Raw genomic sequence first — 13,155 nt, forward strand, 5'->3', positions numbered from 1 at the left:
GTTCCCTATTTGTGCAGTCAGACTAAAAAGGCAGGATAGGCTTTTTCAGACTGAGATAAGAAGAGTGGTGAGCCTGTGGAATCGTCTGCAGAAAAATGCTTGAGATAAAAACAGTAAATGTTCCAAAGAGTTAAATATAGTTCTTAGGGCTAAAGGGTATGGGGAGAAAGCAGGAATGTGAGACTGATTTGGATGATCGACCATAAGAAATAGGAGTGTGGAAGTAAGGCCATTTGGCCCATCGAGTCCGCTCCACCATTCAATCATGGCTGATGGGCATTTCAATGCTAATTATCCACATTCTCCCATATCCCTTAATTCCTTGCGAGATGACCATACTGAATGGTGTTTAAAAGAACGTTCAAGTCTCTGACAAAAAATTCAAACAAACATTCACATTGTTGTTAAGGGCGATTGAATTCACCTCATCTTGCTTAAAGATATAACCGGATCAGCTGAATAAAATTCTCTTCAGCTGCATTAAGATTGTAATTTTGAGCTTTTACCTTCAACCTAGAGGTTTCACCGTTTTTGTTTGGTTCATGTTCTCCTAGTCTGCTCCAGTTTTCCACAAAATGAAGTTTCTCCAATTCCATTTTGGAGAAAGTTGTAATTTCCTCTCTGTTCCTAAGACCATAAGACATAGGAGTAGGAGTGGAAGTAAGGCCATTCGGCCCATTGAGCCCACTCCGCCATTCAATCATGGCTGATGGGCATTTCAATTCCACTTACCAGCATTCTCCCTGTAGCCCTTAATTCCTTGTGACATCAAGAATTTATCAATCTCGGCCTTGAAGCCATTTAGCGTCCCGGCCTCCACTGCACTCCACGGCAATGAATTCCACAGGCCCACCACTCTCTGGCTGAAGAAATGTCTCCGCATTTCTGTTCTGAATTTACCCCCTCTAATTCTAAGGCTGTGCCCACGGGTCCTAGTCTCCTCACCTAATGGAAACAATTTCTTAGCGTCCACCCTTTCGAAGCCATGTATTATCTTATAAGTTTCTATTAGATCTCCCCTTAACCTTCTAAACTCCAATTAATACAATCCCAGGATCCTCAGCCGTTCCTCGTATGTTAGACTTGCCATTCCAGGGATCATCCGTGTGAATCGCCGCTGGACATGCTCCAGTGCCAGTATGTCCCTCCTGAGGTGTGGGGTCCAAAACTGGACACAGTACTCCAAATGGGGCCTAACCAGAGCTTTATAAAGGCTCAGTAGCACATCGCTGCTTTTATATTCCAACCCTCTTGAGATAATTGACAACATTGCATTCGCTTTCTTAATTACGGATTCAACCTGCATGTTTACCTTTAGAGAATCCTCAACTAGCACTCCCAGGTCCCTTTGTACTTTGGCTTTATGAATTTTCTCACCGTTTAGAAAGTAGTCCATGCTTGTATTCTTTTTTCCAAAGTGCAAGATCTCACATTTACTCATGTTGAATTTCATCAGCCATTTCCTGGACCACTCTCCCAAACTGTCTAGATCCTTCTGCAGCCTCCCCACTTCCTCAGTACTACCTGCCTGTCCACCTAACTTCGTATCATCGGTAAACTTCGCTAGAATGCCCCCAGTCCCTTCATCCAGATCATAACGTGAACAGCTGCGGCCCCAACACTGAACCCTGTGGGACACCGCATGTCACCGGCTGCCATTCTGAAAAAGAACCTTTTATCCCAACTCTCTGCCTTCTGTCAGACAGCCAATCCTCGATCCATGCCAGTTGCTCACCTCGACCACCATGGGCCCTCACCTTACTCAGCAGCCTCCCGTGTGGCACCTTATCAAAGGCCTTTTGGAAGTCTAGATAGACCACATCCACTGGGTTTCCCTGGTCTAACCTACTTGTCACCTCTTCAAAGAATTCTAACAGGTTTGTCAGGCACGACCTCCCCTTACTAAATCCATGTTGACTTGTTCTAATCTGACCCTGCTCTTCCAAGAATTTAGAAACCTCATCCTTAACGATGGATTCTAGAATTTTACCAACAACCGAGGTTAGGCTAATTGGCCTATAGTTTTCCATCTTTTGTCTTGATCCTTTCTTGAACAAGGGGGTTACAACAGCGATCTTCCAATCATCCGGGACTTTCCCTGACTCCAGTGACTTTTGAAAGATCTCAATCAACACCTCCGCTATTTCCTCAGCCACCTCCCTCAGAACTCTAGGATGTAACCCATCGGGGCCAGGAGATTTATCAATTTTAAGACCTTTTAGCTTTTCTACACTATCTCTTTTGTAATGGCAACCATATTCAACTCAGTCCCCTGACTCCCTTTAATTGTTGAGATATTACTCATGTCTTCAACTGTGAAGACTGACGCAAAGTACTTATTAAATTCTCCAGCCATTTCCTTATCTCCCATCACTAGGCTTCCAGCATCAGTTTGAAGTGGCCTAATGTCTACTTTTGCCTGTTGTTTGTTTCTTATGTATTGAAAGAAACTTTTACTATCATTTCTAATATTACTGGCTAACCTACCTTCATATTTGATCCTCTCCTTCCTTACTTCTCTCTTTGTTATCCTCTGTTTGTTTTTGTAGCCTTCCCAATCTTCTGATTTCCCAGTGCTCTTAGCCACTTTATAGGATCTCTTTTTCTTTGATATATTTCCTGACTTCCTTTGTCAGCCATGGCTGTCTGATCCCTCCCCGGATAATCTTTCTTTTCTTGGGGATGAACCTCTGTACAGTGTCCTCAATTATATCTACAACCTCCTGCCATTTTTGCTCTACTGTCTTCCCCGCTAGGCTCTGCTTCCAGTTGATTTTCGTCAGTTCCTCTCTCATGCCCTCGTAATTACCTTTATTTAACTGTAACACCATTACATCTGATTTTGCCTTCTCTCTTTCAAACTGCAGAATGAACTCTACCATATTATGGTCGCTGCTTCCTAAGTGTTCCCTTACTTTAAGATCTTTTATAAAGTCTGGTTCATTACATAGCACTAGGTCCAGAATAGCCTGCTCCCTTGTGGGCTCCATGACAAGCTGTTTCAAAAAGCATCCTGTAAGCATTCCATGAATTCCTTTTCTTTGGATCCACTGGCTACATTATTTACCCAGTCCACCTGCATATTAAAGTCCCCCATGATCACCATGACCTTGCCTTTCTGACAAGCCTTTTCTATTTCCCGGTACATGTTGCGCCCCTGGTCCTGACCACTGTTAGGAGGTCTGTACATAACTCCCACTATGGTTTTTTTGCCTTTGTGGTTCTTCAATTCCACCCACACAGACTCCCCATCATCTGACCCTATGTCGTTCAGTGCCATAGATTTAATTTTGTTCTTAACTAACAAGGCCACCCCGCTCTCTCTGCCCACCTCCGTCTTTTTGATAAGTTGTAAATCCTTGGATGTTTAACTGCCAGTCCTGAACCCCCTGCAGCCATGTCTCTGTGATGCCTACCACATCATAATCATTGACGATGATCTGTGCTGTTAGTTCATCTACTTTATTACGAATGCTACGAGCATTCAGGTAAAGTGCCTTAATGCTAACTTTCTTATCATTAGAGATATTGGAAGTCATAAGATGTCCTAAGTTATCCTTCCTTTTTGTTGCGTTCCTAGTCTGCCTCAAGCTTAAATCCACCTGCATACATGTTATCCTCCTGCTTATCTTTCCATTTAACTCCATACTCCCTGTCGCTTTCATTTTCCCTTCCTCCCAACTCAGAAGTTTAAAGTCCTACTGACCACCCTATTCATCCTCTTCGCTAGAACATTGGTACCAGATCGGTCCAGGTGGAGACCGTCCCAATGGTACAGATCCCCCCCGGTTCCAAAACTGATGCCAATGCCCCATGAAGTGGAATCCCTCTTTCCCACACCAATCCCTTAGCCATGTGTTTATTTCCCTAATTTTCTTGGATGGTTTTGGATGGTTTTCTCCAACAATCAGCAATGAGTTCATGTTCATCAGTAGATTCTTGATTCCAGATTTTTAAAAATGAGTTCCAATTCCACCAGCTGCCATGGCAGGATTCAAACCCAGGTCACACCAGGTACTTGTTATGCAGCTCCAGTGTAAACACTGGGCAGAACTTTTCCATTTTCTATCAAAGTGCAGCTTTCCGTTATCTCATCAAAAGTAATGTATATTGTATCTCAGGTTTGCTAAATATTGTAGATGCATTTTTAATCTGTATTATTCCATAATTTATCCAATTAACACTGTCACAGCAAGCTAAGAAAAAAAACAATGTCCTGAGATTGACTATTTCAATACATCTTCAGTCAGAACAACAATTTTAATATCAGACTTGCACAAGTAATTGGTTTCACTACGTCACATGTTTTGTTTCCGTTTTACTTCAGTTTCAACAGCCTTGGGAAGCTTTCATATAATTATCGGAGATAGTAATGCTTTGTCCCCAGCTAAATAATCTCCTAAACAGAAATCCATCATGTCAATAGATAAGGGTTCACCTTCACAGTAAAATATGTAGTCACAATATAAATTTAACCTGTGTACAAAGGAACAGGTACCCTTCTAAATATTTCTTTCCTTGAGGAGTTTCAGTTCATTTACCACCATCAGTAACTAGCTTGCTCCTGTATCGCTGAGGATAACAATCAACATTTCTACATCACTAGAAATGAAAAATGTGATACTTCAAACATAGACTAAAAACATACAAACATGTTAATTAGGCATGATAATATAGAGTCAAAGTGTGGTGCTGGAAAAGCACAGCAGGTTAGGCAGAATCTGAGGAGCAGGAGAGTCAACGGTTCGGGCAAAAGCCCTTCAGGAGTGTGGTAATATAAAAGGTCATTCGACCTCTCCAACTTGCTCAGCACTGTTATATGGCCTCACCTCGACTTTCCTACTTACCCCTGTGACTCCTTAGTCAATTTAACTTGGCCTTAAAAAAAAATTCAGTGGCCTTGTTTCTTGCACACCCTTGCTCTCCAGGAATGAAAATTCCACAAAACAATGGCCCTCAGAGAAAAAAATCCTCCTTTTCTGTCTTACAGGATCCAGATGTCGTCTCACCAGCACCTTTGTACAGTTGCAGTAAGACATCCCTACTGTTATACTCCAACCTCTTTGAAATAAGGGCTAACATTCCATTTGCCCTTCCTGATTTCCTGCTGCATCTGTGCTTTGTGTTTTGTGCATAAGTCGCCTCAAGTCCCTTGTGTTGCAGCTTTCTGCAGTTTTTCTCCATTTAAATAATAATCTTTTGTTCTCCATTACAAAATGAACAAATCCACATCACACTATACTGCATTTGACAAATTACTTAATCTATCACTATCTTTCCTCTACCTTTCTCTACTTACCCCGTCCCCCATCTCTTCTGTCCTCCCCCCTTTTTCTTGCTCTTACGCTGTCTCTTTCTCTTTTACTCCCTCTCCACCCCATCCCCTTTGTTTTTGTCTCTCTCTCTGTCCCCCTTCTATCTCTTGCTCTATCTTTTGTAGTCTCTCCATCTCTAGCTCTGTCTATACCTCTGATTTTCTCTGCCTGCCTGCTTTGTTCTGCTTTCTCCATCTGCCTGGTTGTCTAATTCAATACTTTTGCTCAAACAACCTGAACAGTAGTAAAATATGATAGAATAGAATCCCTACACTGTAGAAACAGGCCCTTCAACCCTTAAGTCCACACTGACCCTTTGAAGAGTATCCCACCCAGACCCATTCCTCTACCCTAATATCCTATATTTACCTCTGACTAATACACCTAACTTACACATCCCTGAACACTATGGGCAATTTAGCATGGCCAATTCACCTGATATGCACATCTTTCGACAATGGGAGGAAATTGGAGTACCCGGAGGAAACCTATACAGACAGGCTGGTATTGAACCCAGGTCCCTGGTGCTATGAGGCAGCAGTGCTATCTGCTGAGACACCGTGCTGCCCCTTGCTGAATTTTATGCTGAGTCATCAGTTCATCGGTCTCTGCTTTCCAAGCTCCTGAATAGTTGACCTTGAATCCCATTGCCAGTGCCTATAAGTTAATCTTTCTCCAACGTCCTTTGGCACTAACAGACAATGTGTGTGGTGGCCAAGGGTGTGGGTCTCCCGGTCAGCCCTACCTGTTGCAGAGTAGTACCCTCTGGTGACAGGCTCATTCCAATAAAGTCTGGCTTTGGAAACAGAGACAGCCATGTCCATCGTCTGCCTCCTACACTAATTGGCATGAGAAAAGAATTCCAGTATTGATGTTTTGATCCATATCAATTCAATTCCGAATTTAATTCTATTAATTAGCAACTATGTTTTTAACATCAAGACTCTGCAAAATTTGCTTCTTTTAAATTTGTTTTTTTTTTAAATTTGTTAATAAGATACATAGGAGCAAACTTTAACTTTGGCAGGCCAGAAAACTGATGATTATCTGATCAGCTGCTCATTATAAGCTCACTAAGAGAACCGAAAAGAAGAAAGAGTTGGAGACTGGAATGTTTATCCTATATTTTAACGTTGCTCATCAGTATATGATAACCCATGATCTTGTTGCTCACTCTGTCAGATAAGTGCTGTTGGCTGGAATTTTAGTTTCTTGCATCTGGATGGTCAATTACAAAGTTATCAATTCCAAGTTTAACTAGAATTGCCAGAGGATGCATTTGTTATGGGTAAATAGGTGACATGTTCACAGGTATGTAAACATTTGTGCTCCCAGTAAGCAGAGAATCTTTCCACATAACACTATTTTCATTTTAATACATTACTCGTGACTTACTAAGATATTATTTGATAATATTAAGGAATGAAGTTCAGATTGGATATAGCAGTGAGGTTGATTTTTTAAAAAATTGTTACAACATTCAAATACACTTTTATTTGTTTTCAGTCTGATGTTGTAAGCTCCATTTACTAAATGGCTAAACACTTCAGTGAGGTGACAACCTGTCAAAACTTGTGTTAGAAAATGCTAGCTGTTGCTAGATTAAAGTATTTATCATGGGCAACCTTCCTCACTCTGAAAGAAATTAAATCCTTAAGACAACCGCCATCTGTTTTTGGCCAGCTGTAGCTTGGAATTCTGTTTTATTAAATTTCACTGTAAAGCAATGAATCGGAGTGAAATGGACCCTGAGTTGATAAATTCTGCTCCGCCCTATTGTGACCTTTGCGTTGCTACGCTTCCATGGACACTAATTGGTCGATTTCAAGGTCAGGAGTGGATGGCCAACTTATGCAACTCACTGATCAGTGTTTCAGGGGTGTTGAATGGCTTATTGTACAATTGATTGATCAGATCAGTAGAAGCTATATGTGTATGCTTGCCTTATGGACACTTTTGGATAACTACAAGATATCGCTGGAGTAGCTGTAAAGGACTGGAGATTGCTGGAATAGAAAAGCAAAGAGTGAGAGAAGAGACACAAAGCGGGGATAACCTACTAGGTAAAATCAGAAACACCGTAAATGGGGAGAGAGTAGTAGGGAAATGAAGAAGAGGGAATGGATAGTAGATACAGGACAATATTACAGTAAACAGAAGAGAAAAGGGTTGCTAACAGAGTGGGGTAGCAGATGAGTATAATTCAACTGATTTTTAAAAACCAAGATTGAAGTTGGATCCCATCTGTTCCTTAGTATGTTTGGTAAATGAGTAACTAAACTTTGCTTGAATATACTTGTATTATCGAGTTGTGTTTACCCATGAAGCAAATCACATTGCAAAACAGGACTGGGAAATTGCAGATGGTCATGCATTCCTGATGAAGGGCTGTTGCCCGAAACATTGATTTTCCTGCTCCTCGGATGTTGCCTGACCTGCTGTGCTTTTCCAGCATCACTCTAATCTAGACTCTGATTTCCAGCATCTGCAGTCCTCATTTTTGCCAATTTGCAGATGTCATTTTGAGCATTGGAGTATTATTCTCTGCAATAACAACTGACTACTTCAATACTGCAATTGAAGACAGTGGGAACTACAAAGCAAACTCCACAGGGTTCCTTGTCCACCATCATGGACTAACCCTGACAACGTACTAGCAGTTGTTTTAATTTTACAGTCAGAGACATAGAGATGTACAGCACAGAAACAGACCCTTCAGTCAAACTTGTTCATGCCAACCCCATATCCTAAATTAAGCTAGTCCTATTTGTCAGAATTTGGCCCATATCCCTTTCAACCTTTCCTATTCATGTAACCAATCCTGATGATGCCTTTTAAATGTTGTAATTATATCAGCCTCCACTACTTCGTCTGGCAGCTCATTCCATAAACGCACTACCTTCTGCATGAAAAGTTGCCCCTTAGATCCCTTTTGAAGGACCCCCCGACCCCCCAACTCACTTTAAAACTATGCTTTCTAGTTTTGGACTCCCCCACTGTGAGAAACAAAGCTCACTCACTTCAATAATTTCAGTCCGAGACAAAAATCTGAAACAGTAGAGCCGTTTATTTGTACACTTGCAAGTGGGTGCAATGTCTAATGCCAGGTAAGGCAATGACAAATACACATCAAATCCAACAAACTCTCGAAATTTATACAGTTTGAATCCCCATATTTTTTCCTTATTTCATTGTTTGCCCCCTCCTTCGCTTACGTCACTCATTTCCTTAAGACTGATCCTACAACTTCTGTTTATCCGGCCTTGTCCGTGACAAATGCCTATCTCTGGCCCCCATAAGGTTGTTTGACGTCATCCTACTGCAGGTCACCGCTAGGCATATCCTTTCTTTATCAGCATTTATTCCTCTCCGGAGGCCACTCTGACCTTTATGACCTCTTTAATTAGGGTTTGTTCCTGTGTCCCCATACAAGTGGGAAAACAGATGTTTTTCTTACTGTCTTATCTGTTGCCCATACATCTACCATTGTTCTGTAATCACGTCTCATGCTAACATACCGTTTTCTTTAACGGATTATATACTTCCTCTATGTAGGTCCCATTCTTGTTAACTCAGCTCTTAGCTGAGAAACAATCACAAACTAATGTGAATTCATTTACTCTGCATCAGAACTTATAATTGCAGAAATAACATTAATTCCCACAATTTCCCCTTTTTCTTTTGATTATCATTTGTTATCTTCTGCATTTTGTCTCTTTTTTTTCTTTAAACATTGTTCCCAAAATTCGCAAGCATCATCTCAGAGATTTCATCCATCTTGGTTTCACTCATCTCCTCATTATTTAGCCGATAAAGTTCCTCTGTCTGATTCCCTCTTGGGGGCATCTGTTTCATCAAGGCTGTTTCAATCAGTCTTTGGGTGAGCCCTCGTATACAGGGTATGACACAACAGCCAATGGCCACCAATACCCCGACTACTACTATCAGGGAAGTAAGGATAGAAACCACCACCCCCTTCCATTTTCCAAACCAGGATTCGAGCCATCCCGTGAGAGACGTATCTACTCCTGAATTCTTAGCCAGTTCCTCTGCTAAAGTAGTCAATCCCTGTAAGGCCCGAGTAATTGAACCATCAGGCGCATTATTATTAGGAATAAAGGTACAACAGCTTCCTCCTAACATCTCACCCACACACCCTTTTTCTGCTAAAATCATATCAAGGGCTATTCTGTTTTCCCATGCCATCCTACTTGTCGCATCAAGCTGTTCTTTTTTTCCTTTAACCGCATCTCTTGTATAATTTATGAATTGCTGTTGATTATAGAAAATGTAATTTATCCAATCTACATTTTTATTAATTGTTACCCACCAAAAGAGAGCTGACTCAAAGCCTGCTGCAATCTGGTTACGAGCCTTGAATTCATCAGGCACTCCCCTAGGGACTCCTACCGAGTCGAGATAAATCCTGTCATCAAAAGAAGTATCTAACAGTAATCTCTTACCCCTTCCCTTTTTCCCTACGATCTTTTCCTTCTCAAATGCCAAGGTAAATGGAATTGCCAATTGTACAATTGCACATATCCCTCTCCAATCCGGAGGTAGCGTGGGTCTCAATATTTTGCCTCCACAGTACCACCACAGATCCGCTCGGGGAACCTTTAGTGCTGAGTAGTTCCCTCCCTTCTCCGTTTCGGTAACATTGTTAATCTCTGTACATAATTTCAGCTCCCCCAAATCTCTCGACCGACTTGTACCTCGCCTGTACACACACACGACATGTGATTTCCAACTGCGGCGGAAAATGTGGGGGGAACTTTTGCATCTTTCTTCTCCAAGGGAGGGAACATCAGAGATAGGGAGGTACAATTCCTATCATTCCATGCAGTCTCATCCTGGTACAGGGCTATGATACATTTCATGCCCTTCCTGTCTCGCTTCCACCCGAGCGAAAAGGGAACCACCTGGGCCATTGGCCTACCAGAGGCACATGCATAGCAATTGCTTTTGTTCAGACTTTTTACAGTATACTTTACCCATTCAACCCAGGCATTTGCATCCCCGTACCCAGTTTCTATTTCGATGGTCTGTTTCAAGTCTTTTACCTCTATAATTTTTACTACTTTAGGATCATCGGGAGGGGTGAAGGGTTGTATCTCATTACCCAGTAATTCTACCCGTTTTCCCTGTCCTATGCTAATTCGAAAACAACAGCCCACGAACTCCTTCCCATTTGTTTTCATTTCAATCCCAAATGTTTCATTTAATTGTATCTCATAAGTGCCCCCCCCCCCCCCCCAGAATTGCTTCGTGCCATGTGGTTTTCCTTATCGTTAAGTATATTGGGTACACTTTTTATCGAGACAATTGCGAGCTGGTCGGAAGGGGGCCTCAAAGTCTCTTTAGTCTGAGTTTCAGCGGATCTTGCGTTGATTCGGCTGTCCAGACATCTTCCTCAACTGGAGGGTCCACAGGCCCTTTGATCCGAGTGTAGTGAGTCCAGCCTTTTTCCGCCGTCCTTATTGCCGCTTCGGTAGTCAAAAGAGCCTGGTACGGCCCTTCCCAGTCCGGCTGCAATTTAGTCTCTGTCCATGATTTTACTAAGACCCAATCTCCTGGCCGGTAGGATGAACAGTGAATTCAAGGGGCGGAGTCTGTGCCAATAGACCCTGTTTTCTGAGGAAAGATAAAGAGGAGGACAAGCCCAGTATATACTTCTTTAAAAACAAATCTTTAGTTTCGGGAATTGGCAATTCTCCATTCGTTCCCAGGTAAGGTAATCCAAATAAGATTTCATAGGGGGACAGTCCCAAATCTTTCCTTGGGGCTGTTCGTACTCGCATTTGGTCCAAGGGAGTCTGGTTTCTATTATCAATTTAGAGAGCTGTCGTTTGAGTGTTTGGTTCATTCTCTCAACCCTTCCCGATGATGGCGGGTGCCATGGAGCATGGAACTCCCAGGAAATTCCCAACCCCTTCATTACCCCCTGTAACACTTGAGGTAAAATGAGTTCCTTGGTCAGAATCTATACAGTTCACTAGCCCATATTGGAGAATTATGTGCTCTAATATTGTGGCGGTAGCTAGGGGATATGCCTCAACCCAACCAGACAGATGATCTACTATGACCAATATATATTTTAGTCTTCCTACTCCAGGCAGTTCAGTATAATCTACTTGTATACTCTGGAAGGGTCTCAATCCTGGGTCTCTTCCTCCCGGGGCCTGTTTTCTCAAGACTTTTTTATTTACCTTTCTGCATATTATGCATCCCTCACATATTTGCTTAGCAATGGTATGTATTCCTTTACATCCATATTCCCTAAGAACTAAATCACACATTGCTTGGACTCCCCAGTGACTGCCTTGGTGTAGGACGGCCATAATCTCCCGCATCGTCATTTTGTTTAACATTTCCCTTCCATCAGGTAACCTCCAATGCCCGTCTGCTGTTTTTGTAGCCCCTAAATCTCTCAATTCTTTTTCTTCTCTTTCAGTAAATATAGGAATTCCCCTAGGACCTGGGACAGTAGGTATTAGGGGAATGAATCACCACTTCTTGTGGGTTCAGGGCGGCTTCCCTAGCCACTTTATCAGTTAATCTATTTCCCCTAAACTCTGGTTCATTTCCTTTCTGATGACCATTTGCGTGCACTACGGCTATCTCTCAGGGGAGTAATAGAGATTCCAAGACCCGTTTAATCAATTCTTCATGAACTAATTCCTTCCCCCGGCTATTGATCAGTCCTCTTTCCTGCCATATCTTTCCGAAAGTGTGCACAACACCAAATGCATATTTAGAGTCAGTGTATACTGTTCCCTCTTTATTTTCTAATGCCCTAAGGGCTCTCTCCAATGCATAGAGTTCGCAGGTCTGAGCTGACCACCCATTTGGCAACCTTCCTGCCTCCACCACACTACCTTTTGTTCCATCTACAACTGCATACCCATTACGTCTTTTCCCTTCAGTCACCCGGGATGATCCGTGTATAAAAAGTCTAGCCCCTGCATGAAGTGGAACATCTCTCAGGTCCATACGGACCTTAGTTTGGTATTCAATAATGTCAAGGCAGTCGTGCCCTGGATTCTGAGGAGAGTCTCCTTCCCTTTCCAAAGAAAGGCAGATGGATTTAAACAATTGTCAGTGACCAACACTAGATCATCCTTTTCTATCAGTATCGCCTCATATTTCAAAATCCGCGAGTCTGTCAACCATCGCCCAGCTTTTTGGTTTAAGATCGTTCTCACTTGGTGTGGGGTGCTTACTATTAGGGCTCCCCCAAACGTAAGCTTTCTGCTTTCCTCCACCAACAGTGCAGTGGCAGCCACAGCCTGCACACATTCAGGCCACCCTCGGGATACTGGATCCAATAGCTTTGAAAGATTATGCTACTGGCTGTTTCATCCCTCCCCACCTCTGGGTTAATACCCCAAAGCCGCTCCCTTATCTACGGTGACAAAGAGGTGGAAAGGTTTATCTCGGGAAGGTAAGGCTAACACGGGGGCATGAATCAAATCTCTTTTGAGTTTCTCAACTAGTTCTTTTTCCTCATCATCCCAATTTAGACATTTTGGCTCCCCGTCTAATAGTTTAAGATATTCAAAGTTTGTGCGAAGATTTGTAGCTCGGGTGCTCGTTGTTGTGGTTCTGTTCGCCGAGCTGGAAGTTTTTTTTTAGACCACTATAAACACCGGAGGAAACATCAAAGAAGCGCTTCGCAGGAGGCTCCCAAGCACTGATGATGTCGCCTAGCCAGGGGACGAAACATCTGCAACAAAAACTTCCAGCTCGGCGAACAGAACCACAACAGTTTAAGATATAATTTCCTAGTCTTCTGAGCATAGGAATCTATCCATAATCTGCAATATCCCGTTAGACCCAA

Source organism: Chiloscyllium plagiosum, unplaced genomic scaffold (genome assembly GCF_037043375.1).
Source record: "Chiloscyllium plagiosum isolate Xiang-an unplaced genomic scaffold, Cpla_swu_hap1 HiC_scaffold_37, whole genome shotgun sequence".
Taxonomy (NCBI): domain Eukaryota; kingdom Metazoa; phylum Chordata; class Chondrichthyes; order Orectolobiformes; family Hemiscylliidae; genus Chiloscyllium; species Chiloscyllium plagiosum.